General features: G+C 34.1%; 1 non-coding gene across 1 annotated transcript; it reads right to left on the bottom strand.

The window, feature by feature from the left end:
* Positions 1 to 6,460: 6,460 nt before the first annotated feature.
* TRNAD-AUC (transfer RNA aspartic acid (anticodon AUC)) lies at positions 6,461 to 6,532 on the bottom strand. The gene has a single exon. It is a non-coding gene; the product is annotated as a tRNA-Asp (tRNA).
* Positions 6,533 to 11,700: the final 5,168 nt, after the last annotated feature.

Raw genomic sequence — 11,700 nt, 5'->3', positions numbered from 1 at the left:
ACTGGTGTGTAATTCTATCATTATTTGTTTTCTAAATGTGTTTGTCACCTTTCAAATTTGGAAAGATACAGTCAGTAAGTATAAAATTCTAATTAATGTTCCTGAGAGTGCCTAGCGCAATGTATATGCCATACTACTTGCTGTATAAGGTAAGGTAAGGTAAGGTGAAGTCGCTCAGTCATGTCCGACTCTTTGCGACCCGGTGGACTGTAACCTACTAGGCTTCTCCGTCCATGGGATTCTCCAGGCAAGAATACTGGAGTGGATTGCCATTTCCTTCTCCAGGGGATCTTCCCGACCCAGGGATCAGACCCGGGTCTCCTGCATTGGAAGCAGACACTTTAACCTCTGAGCTACCAGGAATATTTGATAAATTGTTATTATTAACAATACAATTAACTTGTTCTTGACATGAAGTAAAGAGATGGAGTATTTTTCATCTTAGAAAAAAGTAAGTTCTTGCTGAATGTAATAAACAATGAATTCTACCTTTCTAACCGTTTCTGATTGTGGAAATAATCTTTATAAACCCTCATACTGATTATAAGAGACTCAAGGTGTCTATGAAAGTGAAAGTGAAAGTCGCTCAGTGGTGTCCAACTGTTTGCGACCCCATGGACTATACAGTCCATGGAATTCTTTAGGCCAGAATACTAGAGTGGGTAGCCTTTCCCTTCTCCAGGGGATCTTCCCAACCCAGGGATCAAACCCAGGTCTCCCGAATTGCAGGCAGATTCTTTACCAGCTGAACCACAAGGGAAGCCCCAGGGTGTCTATATGGAGATCATAGAAGTTAAATAACTGATTAATGAGTTAAAAACTTTACAAAATCAAGTGAATATGCAAAAGTATAGCTCAATGAAGGAATATTTAAGTTAAAGCTGGAATACTAAAATACAATGTTTTTAATCTGTGGTGAGCTCAGATTTAATTATACTTGATCCTGAAAGTGCATACTGAGTCATTCAGTTGTGTTCAACTCTTTGCAACACAATGGGTTGTAGCGTACCAGGCTCCTCCATCCATGGAATTTTCTAGGCAAGAATACTGAAGTGGGTTGTCATTTTCTACTTCAGGGATCTTTCTGACCTAAGGATGGAACCCGTGTCTCCTGCGTCTCCTGCACTGGCAAGATTCTTTACTATTATGCCATGACTAGCTCTCAGCAAATATGGACTAAAGTATATACAAGGAATTAAAGTTTCCCATGATATGTATGTATTTTATTTTGAAAAAAGTAACTGAGTCTTATAGCTACAGAAGCATTGTTATATACAAAATACACTAAAAACTTAAGCCACTGCTGCAAATCTTACTGCACGGTAAAAGGAACATCTAGATTTGACAATATCTAGTTTTTTGTTTTGAGCATGTGTTATCCCATTTTAGTACCATTTCTGTTTACAAGTGACAGCTGTCAGTGTTCAACAAACAAAATATAAGTTCTTGTTAAGCTTGGCCTATTTTAATAATTTTATATTTGTTATTTTGGGAAGAATAAGAAAATAGCAAATTAATGTTTTCCTGAAGCTAATTTTAATTACTATTTTTACCCACATAACTAAAGTGTCCACAAATTACCATACATTGTTTAACAAACACATATTGAACATCTATTATGTCATCAGTTCAGTTCAGTTCAGTCGCTCAGTCGTGTCCAACTCTTTGCAACCCCATGAATTGCAGCACGCCAGGCCTCCCTGTCCATCACCAACTCCCAGAGTTCACTCAGACTCATGTCCATCAAGTCAGTAATGCCATCCAGCCATTTCATCCTCTGTCATCCCCTTTTCCTCCTGCCCCCAATCCCTCTCATAGGTAGAATTTTGGATGATTTTTTGTAAAGGCTTAATTTCCATCACTTTAATTATAATCTATTTTATAAGACAGCCAATAAAATATATATGTCATTCTAACATTTGACTGCTCTTATAAAAAGTAAATTCTTTATTCAACCTAAATAGTTACATAATGTAATTTAAGGTCCTTTCCTTTGATGTGAAAAATACTTGAATATGAATGACTGTATCACATATTATTGTATATTTTTTTTTGCAATTTTACCAGATGAGTGAGGTGGTTTTCCTCAGAATCATTTAGGTCATTTTCAGACATAAAAACAATTCTTTTGAACAATAGAGGGTTTGAACTGTAGGGTCCACTTAAATGCCAATTTTTGTTTATCTAAAGTGGGTTAAATCCACTAATGTAAAGCCTTGGATGTGAAGAAACTGTTGGTACAGAGGGATAACTAAATTAGGCAGAGGTTTTTTGACTGCACAAAGGATCGGTGCCTGTAAACCCCTCATTTTTCAAGGGTCATCTGTAGTTTTGAAATTCTTGCTCCCAGTAGACAACCAACTACTTCAGCACTGGTATCTGTCATCTCAGTGGAGCTAATGAAGATGTAGCCACCTTTTACCTTATGACCTCTTTTGGGTAACAAGATGTGACTTTTTCTTCATTAGCAAGCTACTATGTAATACCAGTAAGTAGAAGGTTAACTTTTTGGACAGAACAAGAAATAAATAATGAAAGGTACTAGAAATGGGCAAAAATGTAGAATAGTATCACTGAATATTATCTCTTGGTTTTCTCTCATTTTTTTATGGTGTGTTTAGTGTTTTCAATGTTTATTCTCTGAAAAATGATCTATGAGGACTCTCCAACTCCTCCCCATATTAAATTACAAATCTCTTAATTTGGTTTTATTTTATTTTTAATTTATTTTTTTTCTTATCAGTGCATTTTAAGCTTTTTTTTTTTTTAACTTTACAATTTTGTATTGGTTTTTGCTATATATCAACATGAATACACCATGGGTGTACACGTGTTCCCCATTCCAAGTCCCCCTCCCACCTCCCTCCCCGTACCATCCCTCTGGGTCAAACCAGTGCACCAGCCCCAAGCATCCTATATCCTGCATCAAGCCTGGACCGGCAATTCATTTCTTATATGATATTATACATGTTTCAATGCCATTCTCCCAAATCATCCCACCCTCTCCCTCTCCTACAGAGTCCAAAAGACTGTTCTATACATCTATGTCTCTTTTGCTGTCTCGAATACAGGGTTATCATTATCATCTTTCTAAATTCCATATATATGCACTAGTATACTGTATTGGTGTTTTTCTTCCTGGCTTACTTCACTCTGTATAATAGGCTTCAGTTTCATCCACCCCATTAGAACTGATTCAAATGTATTCTTTTTAATGGCTGAGCAATACTCCATTGTGTACATGTACCACAGCTTTCTTATCCATTCATCTGCTGATGGACATCTAGGTTGTTTCCATGTCCTGGCTATTATAAACAGGAACCTTCTCCAGGATAGATCACATCCGGGCCATAAATCTAGCCTTGGTAAATTCAAAAAAATCGAAATCATTCGAGGCATCTTTTCTGACCCCAATGCAGTAAGATTAGATCTCAATTAGAGGAGAAAAACTATTAAAAATTCCAACATATGGAGGCTGAACAACACACTGTTGGATAACTAACAAATGACAGAAGAAATAAAAAAGAAATCAAAATATGCATAGAAACGAATGAAAATGAAAACACAACAACCCCAAACCTGTGGGACACTGTAAAAGCAGTGCTAAGGGGAATGTTCATAGCAATACAGGCATACCTCAAGAAATAAAGAAAAAAGTCAAATAAATAACCTAACTCTACACCTAAAGCAACTAGAAAAGGAAGAAATGAACACCAGGGTTAGTAGAAGGAAAGAAATCTTAAAAATTAGGGCAGAAATAAAGGCAAAAGAAACAAAAAAGATCATAACAAAAATCGACAAAGCCAAAAGTTGATTCTTTGAAAGGATAAATAAAATTGACATGGTTTTATTTTAAACAGAGTTAATGAGAACTTAAAGTCATGGATTGATATCTCATTTTCCTGATTATTGGTATTTATATTTCATGATACCAGCTTCTATTTTTTTAGCTTCTATTTTTCTTTAATTGCCTGTGTGTTGGAGACTTTATATCCATTTCTTATGAAAAACAAAACAAAGCAAAAACAAACCCCCCCATAAAATACAAAGAATTTTTTATTTTTGATTTAAGGAGGAAATATCCTTGGAGACATTTTGATCTATCTCTAATCACCAGATAGATATGAAAGGATGCATCACTGACTCACACACTGAAATTAGGCTACATTAATTTTTTCCATTACATCATACTTTTGAGGAGAAAATACATCAATCTGATTCCACTAAATTTTCCATGGTAACATTGAGAAGATCAGGTTGAAAAAAGGACTCGAACATATTCTTTCCACTTGAAACTTGAAATTTGGTAGCAAAATCAGCTTATCTTTGCAGATTTATTCAGTATTTCTAGAAATAATACAGAAGTTTTTTTTTTTTTTTTGTATTCACTGCTGAATTTAAACAATAAAAAAAAACCACTTGCTAACCATTTAGAAAAAATCTAAGAAATGCTGATATTTAAAAAAAAAAGTATAGTGGAGTCTGTCTTTTCATCCAATCTGCCAAAATTTTAACAAGAAATACACCAATGATTTATAAAGCCATTAGTTGGCAACATATCTAAGAAAGATTTATGTTTTATACCTACTCACAGAAAATCCTTATATTACTTAAAATTTCTGCTCTTTAGTTTTGATTAGTTTGTTTTTAGCTGTTATAGGCAGAAAATGAGTAATGTAATAAAACTTACAGTAATCAAAAAGGACATAATTATTCTCCAAAAACTACATTATTGCTGCTACAATTTTCAAAATGTGATATTAGGTGATTTATACAATTTAAGATAGTCTTTGTAAAAAGAACATTTATATTCTTTCATTCTATTTGAGAAAGGAATATGGATATGTATAACATATACTATTAATAACTTGTTAACCTCATATATACAGATGATACCACTCTAATGGCAGAAAGCAAAGAGGAACTAAAGAGCCTCTTGATAAGGGTGAGAGAACAAGAGTGAAAAAGCTGCCTTAAAATTCAGCATTAAAAAAACTAAGATCATGGCATCCAGTGTCATCACTTCATGGCAAATAGAAAGAGGAAAAGTGGAAGCAGTGACAGAATTTTTCTTGAGTTTCAAAATCATTGCAGATGGTGACTGAAGCCATGAAATTAAAAGACGTTTGCTCCTTTGGCATGAAATCTATGGCCAATCTAAATAGGGAATTAAAGAGCAAATATATCACTTTGTCAACAAAGGTCTATATATTAAGTTTTTTGGTTTTTCCAGGAGTCATGAATGAATGTGAGAGTTGAACCATAAAGAGGCTGAGTACTGAAGAATTGATGCTTTTGAACTGTGGTGTTGGAGAAAACTCTTAAGAGTCCCTTGGACTTCAAGGAGATCAAATCAGTCAGTCCTAAAGGAAATCAATCTTGAATACTGGAAGGACTGATGCTGAAGCTCCAATACTTTGTCCACCTGATGTGAGGAGCTGACTCATTGGAAAAGACCCTGATGCTGGGAACTACTGAGAGCAGGAAGAAAAGGGAGAGACAGAGGATGATATGGTTGGATGGCATAATAGACTCAGTGGACATGAGTTTGAGAAAACTCTGAGGGATAGTGAAGACAGGGAAGACTGGGGTCCATGGGGTAATAGAGTTGGACATGACTTAAGGACTGAGAAACAATAGTGATATTATCAACATTAATAATAAACAATATCCATTAAGGATTTGTATTTAAGGTATGATCTAATTTAATCCATAAAAATACCCACCTGAATATTATTACTGTTACTCTCCACTTTACAAATGAGGAAATAGCCCCAGAGAAGGTAAGAAATTAGTGGACCCAAGACTCAAATATAGGTAGATTTTAGAATATATGATTTTAAGATTAGCAGTACTGTGTTATGATATTGTTTTTATATTTTTATACTTATTGGATTACAGTGATATTACCTGGGCAAGATTCTGTACTGCATCATCACTATTTTTTAAAGCATTTATGATTGATTAGCAGAGTTAATGGGAAGCATCAAAATAAACTATGCTTGAAAATTGCAAAAATACATGTCCAAATAAACCACAGAGCTGAAAATGCTGAACTTAAGTCCTGTATTAGATATCCTTTGCTGGGTAAAAGTTAATCACAAACTCAGTGGCTTAAAACAACCCATATTCTCATAGTTTCTGTGGGTCAGGAGTCCAGTCATGACTTAACTGAGTTTTCTGTTCTGAATCTCTCAAGGCTACAATCAAGGCATCAGTGGAACTGTTCTCATCTGGAGGTTCAACTGGAAATATTCTACTGGATACTTATCCATATAAAAAAATGGGAGCAACTAAACTCAAAAGCTTTTGTATAGCAAAGTTAAAGTGAAACTGAAGTTCCCCAGTCGTGTCCCACTTTTTGTGACCCCATGGACTCTAGCCTACAAGACTCCTCTGTCCATGGGATTTTCCAGGCAATAGTACTGGAGTGGATTGCCATTTCCTTCTCCAGGGGATCTTCCCAACCCAGGGATTGAACCTGGGTCTCCTGCATGATAGACAGACACTTTACCATCTGAGCCACCAGGGAAGCCACCAAGGAAACCACAAATGTTGATAGTCATTTAGGTTTTGTCTGTGTCCTGGCTAAATAGTGCTGCAGTGAACAGTAGCTGTATGTATTCTTTTGAACCACGTTTTAATCTGGACATATGCCCAGGAGTGGGGTTGCAAGATCATATAATAGCTCTGCATTTAGGTTTTTCTTTTTTTTTTTTTTTAAGGAACCTCCATACTGCTCTCCATAGTGGCTATATCAATTTAATTTCCCACCAACAGTGTAGGAGGGTTCTCTTTTCTTCACACCCTCTCCAGCATTTATTGTTTTTAGACTTTTTGATGATGGCCATCCTGACTAGTGGAGAAGGAAATGGCAACCCACTCCAGTATTCTTACCTGGAAAATTCCATGGATGAAGGAGCCTGGTGGGCTACAATCCAAGGAGTCGCAAAGAGTCGGACATAACTGAGCGACTTCACTTGCACTTTCTTTCATCTGACTAATGTGAGGTGATATCTCATTGTAGTTCTGACTTGCATTTCTCTAAACATTAGTGATGATGAGCATCTTTTCATGTGCCTATTGACCATATGTATGTCTTCTTTACAAAAATATTCAGTTCTGCCCATTTGTTGATTGGATTGCTTGTTTATTTGATATTGAGCCTCATGAGTTGTTTATAAATTTTGGAGATTAACCCATTGTTGGCAGCATTATTTACACATATTTTCTCCCATTCTGTGTGTTGTCTTTTTGTTTGGTTTATGGTTTCCTTTGAGCTACAAAAGCTTTTGTGATTAGTTGTTCCCATTTGCTTATTTTTGTTTTTAATCTCCATTTATTGTAGGAGATGTACTGAAAAAGACATTGCTGCAATTTTTGTCAGAGAGTGTTCACTCTATATTTTACTCTAAGAGTTTTATAGTATCCAGTCTTATGTTTAGACCTTTAATCTATTTTGAGTTTATTTTTGTATATGGTGTTAAAGAATGCTCTAATTTTATTTCTTTACATGTAGCTGTTCTGTTTTTCAAGGACTATTTATTGAAGAGATAGTAATTTCTCCATTGCATAGTCCTTCCTCCTTTGTCATAGATTAATTGAAACCATTGGTGCATCAATTTATTTCTGGGCTTTCTGTCCTATTCCACAGATCTTGTTTTCTGATTTTGTGCCAGTAACATATTGTTTTGATGACTGCAGCTTTGTAGCAGAGTCTGAAGTCAGAAAGCCTGATTCCTACAGCTCTGCTTTTCTTTCTCAAGTTTTCTTTGGCTATTTGGGGGTCTTCTGTGTCTCTATACAGACTTTAAGATTTTTTTTTTTGTCTTAGATCTATGAAAAATGCCATTAGTGATTTGATATGGATTGCATTGAATGGTTACATTGCTTTGTGTTGTATAAACATTTTCATAATATTGATTTTTCCAATACAAGAACATGGTATATCTTTCCAACTGTTTGGATTATCTTCAATTTCTTTATTCACTCTTACAGTTTTCTGAGTACAGGTCTTTTGTTTCCTTAGGTAGGATTATTCCTAAATATTTTATTTTTAATGCAATGGTAAATGGATTATTTTTAAATTTCTCTTTCTTCTCTTTCATTGTTAGTATATAAAATTGTGACAAATTTCTATGTATTAATTTTGCTTCCTGCAACTTTACCAAATTCATTGATAAGCTCTAGTAGTTCTCTGGTAGTATCTTTAGGATTTTCTATGTATGCTATCATGTCATTTATAAATAGTGACAGTTTTACTTCTTCTTTTCCAATTTGTATTCCTTTTATCTCATTTTACTCTGATTGCTGAAGCTAGGGCATCCAATACTATTGAATAACAGTGGTGAAAGAGGACTTTGATAAGGGTTGGAATGAATCCTTCTTTAAATATCTGATAGAATTCACCAGTGTAGCCATTTTGTCTTGGAGTCTTCCATGTTGGGAGGTTTTTGATTAATGATTTAATCTCCTAACTAGTTATTGATTTGATAAGATTTTCTATTTATTTGTGATTCAAGATTAGCAGATACATGTTTCTAAGAATTTATCCATTTCTTTTGGTTATTTCAATTATTAGCATACAGTTGTACATAGTAATCTCCTGTGATTCTATATATTTTTATGGTATCAGCTACAATCTCTCCTTTTTCATTTTTTATTTTATTTGGCTTTCTAAGTTATTCTAGCTAAAGGTTTGTCAGTGTATCTGTAACTTTTAGCTTTGTTGATGATTAGATTTTTTTTTTCTATGCTTTTCCTTATCTTTATTTCCACTCTGATTTTTTCTTTTTCTCTTCCTTTGGCTAACTTGGGCTTAGTTTGCTTTTCTTTTTATAGTTTCTTAAGGTATAAAGTTAGCTTGTTTATTTGAGATGTATTTTCTTGATATTTGCATTTATTACTATAAATTTCCCATTCAGAACTGCTTTTTGGCATGTCTTGTTTCCATTTTCACTTTTTTTAATATATTTTTTAACTTTCCTTTTGATTTCTTCCTTAACCCATTGATTGCTCAGAGGTGAGTTGTTTAATTTCCATATGTTGTAAAAATTTCCACTTTCCTCTTTTGTTGATGTATAGTTTTATACCACTGTGGACAGAAAAAGCATTTTGTATGATTTCAGGCCACTTAAGTTTGTTACTACTTGTAAGAGTTTCAGTTGGTTTCAGTTTAAGGATTTTCTCACTCTTATTTATCTTAAGGGAATCTTAGTTGTCAAGTAAAAGTTCAATGTTCCAAGTAGCATTTAGCAATATTGGAACTGATTTTTCTCAGTCTATTCTCCTATAGACCTCTCATTTATATACGGCTTTTTTCTTGATCTTGGGAACTTGTTTCTCTACTAAAGCATCTGGTGCTGTTGTATAAGAATGTGCCTTGATTTTAGGTTCATTTGGCCTAAGGTATCTCCCATGAAAATGCCTTTATTTTCCAAATTTAAGAGTTTTTCCATTTTACTGGTCATTTCAGATACTCACATACACTCTTGAGGAACAGAACACAGAAACTCTCAGCAAGAGATGGCAGGATTCTTTAAATTGTCCTCAGAATAGGTTATGTATTGTTTCAGATAGTAGAACTAAGGCAAATATGTGGCACCTTATTTATCTTCAATGTCTAAGCTTCAAACTCATAGCCTTGTCTCTGATAGTTAAACATGACAAGCTATTTGCTATGATAGCTCTTAATCCTAGCTCTTCCTCAGTCTGGGTAGCTCTCCTTAAGACTTTCTTCTATTTATAATTAAAATCTCACCTCAAATGTCCCTTCTTACAAAAATCCCTCCCTAAATACTTCACCTCCTTAACTTTCACTCCTTAACTTTCACTCTCACTCCTTAACTTTCACTCTGCTTTACTTTCATTAAAGCATATACATGATATCTGTAAATTATTTTGTCTTTCTCCAATTCATATGAAGATTAAGAGGTTTTCCCTGTGTCTCATTTGTCTCTTAAATGCAGACCAGGGTAAGGCAAACATTGTTGCTGAAGGAATGAATGACATATGAAAAAACATGTGATTATTATCTGTTATTTAATTTTGACAATGGCATGAGAAACACAAATATTTCTGAAAATATTTTGTACAGACTGCTATTCAACAGTATATAATACTTTATATTATTAGGTATTTTGGATAAAAAACGGATCTAAATCTACTATACCAAATATGCTGTTAACTTTATAATTATAGAAGTCTGATGGCAAATTTTAAAATAGGCTTTGTACCAGAAATTACTTTGTTTTAACACAGTAGAACATTACTTTTAAGTATCAGAGGATATAATATTTGACTTCAATTACAGAAAGTTAAGGGAATTAGGCATTTATAATGTGGAACAAAGAGAAGATAAGTATGAAAATCTAGAAAATTAGAAAATTATAAAAGATACTATATTGTGAATAGATTAAATTAAAATTTAACTTCTAAAAAGTGACTTATCAAAAAGCTGCTGTAGAAGGAAATGGGAATATATATTCTGAAAATGGAGCAAAAAGATGAAAAGAAACATAATATAAAGTTACCTAGAGTTTAAGAAAGAACAGTGAAGTAGAAATCCAAATATAGAATGACTGTATTGTTCATAAATGGCTTTTAAGATTATAATAAAGAGCATTTACAAAGGTATCATACTCAAGGGAAATAGTCTAACAGAGAAATACTCCAGAAAGTAGGAACATTAATGATGATGTTAAAGTGGAACAGTACTGTTATGCTATTTGTCGATTTTCTCATTAAACTGTAGATAAGTGAGAAATAAAGAGCTTGAGAAATTGTCAGCTGAAAAAAGTAGATAAAATAATAGTAATTAGAAAAATGTGCTATATGCAAATCAGTGGGAACCACTGACCTTATTTCCTATGACTTTTCAAAGGATTGTTTAATGCACTTACCATTTCTGAAATGTCCCTAAGACATACGACTGTATTGGCCTGCATTTGAAGTCATTTAGTTCTGAAAAGCTCCTGAAATCTGCCAACAGCCACAGTGAATCTAATTAAAAGCAAAGTCTAATGGGGTACCAGAGATTTGTCACTGCACTGTTATGCTTAAAATCTTTAACAGTTTGGATAAAGCAAGAGTTAACTATTTAAATGATCTTTGTAAATGTTAATAAATAAATAGGCAGTATGAAAATTAGTGGAAATAGAAATACTATAAGAAGCTTTAAGCTATTAGTTCAATTTGTCAGATTTTGGCCTGCTGTAAATAACAAATCTAAATCTCACAAAGATTTCTGAATGTTCAACTGAAGACCAAATATTTTCTTATATTTTACATCTTATCTTCATTATCCACATTGGAAGGTGAAATACAGTTATAAAGGAGAGATGAATGAAAAGATAATGAAGCCTGAGCAAAGATAGTGATAGGACATTACATTCTACATGAGAAGCATTTTCTGTTTTTCTTGCTCAGTTCCTTGGTTAAATTTTAATAAATTTTATTATTCCTAAAGTGAAAAGTGTTACTGTTAGTTTCTCAGTCATGTCAGACTCTTCGCAACCCTATGGACTATAGCCCACCAGGCTCTCTGTCCATGGAATTCTCAAGGCAAGAATACTGGGGTGGATAACCATTCCCTTCTCCAGGGGGTCTTCTGGACCCAGAGGTTGAACCTGGGTCTCCTGTGTTGCAGGTAGATTCTTTACTCTCTGAGGCTACCACAGAAGCCCCTCCTAAAGAGAGAGA

The sequence above is a fragment of the Budorcas taxicolor genome, chromosome 6, assembly GCF_023091745.1.
Source record: "Budorcas taxicolor isolate Tak-1 chromosome 6, Takin1.1, whole genome shotgun sequence".
Classification (NCBI taxonomy): domain Eukaryota; kingdom Metazoa; phylum Chordata; class Mammalia; order Artiodactyla; family Bovidae; genus Budorcas; species Budorcas taxicolor.
Note: the sequence above shows the minus strand (reverse complement) of the source record. Positions and strands in the feature narration are given on the sequence as shown.